Here is a 461-nt window from a genome sequence, read left to right on the forward strand (position 1 = left end):
AGGGAGGGCAACCATGGATGCCAGGGACAATGGAGGAGGAAGATGGGACATAGCAGAGGGTGGGGGATGGGGAATCAGGGATAGAAAGACAAAGGGCAAGGTATGCAGGATGTAAGAATTGGAAAATTATTTGCTGAGAACATGTATGTTGATGTGCTTGATTGAACCAATGCGCAGTGTATTTTGGATGGAAAATTCATTGGTGTGTTGTGATGGTGTATAGTGAATTAATGTAGAAAATAAAAAAAAATCAAAAAAAAAAAGAAAAGAAATGGAAAACTAAACATCTCATGGGCATCAAATCACTTAACATTATAAGATGTCAATTGTCTCACTGGGCTCCCACGTAGTTGAAGTAATGAAGAAGCTTCATATACAAATAGGAACAATATCAAAACTATGGTTATGGGCATCAGCAGTTGGTGTAATGACTATGTCTCTGGACTCCCATGTAGTTGACT

This window comes from Tupaia chinensis, unplaced genomic scaffold (assembly GCF_000334495.1).
Source record: "Tupaia chinensis unplaced genomic scaffold, TupChi_1.0 Scaffold000031_1, whole genome shotgun sequence".
Taxonomy (NCBI): Eukaryota; Metazoa; Chordata; class Mammalia; order Scandentia; family Tupaiidae; genus Tupaia; species Tupaia belangeri.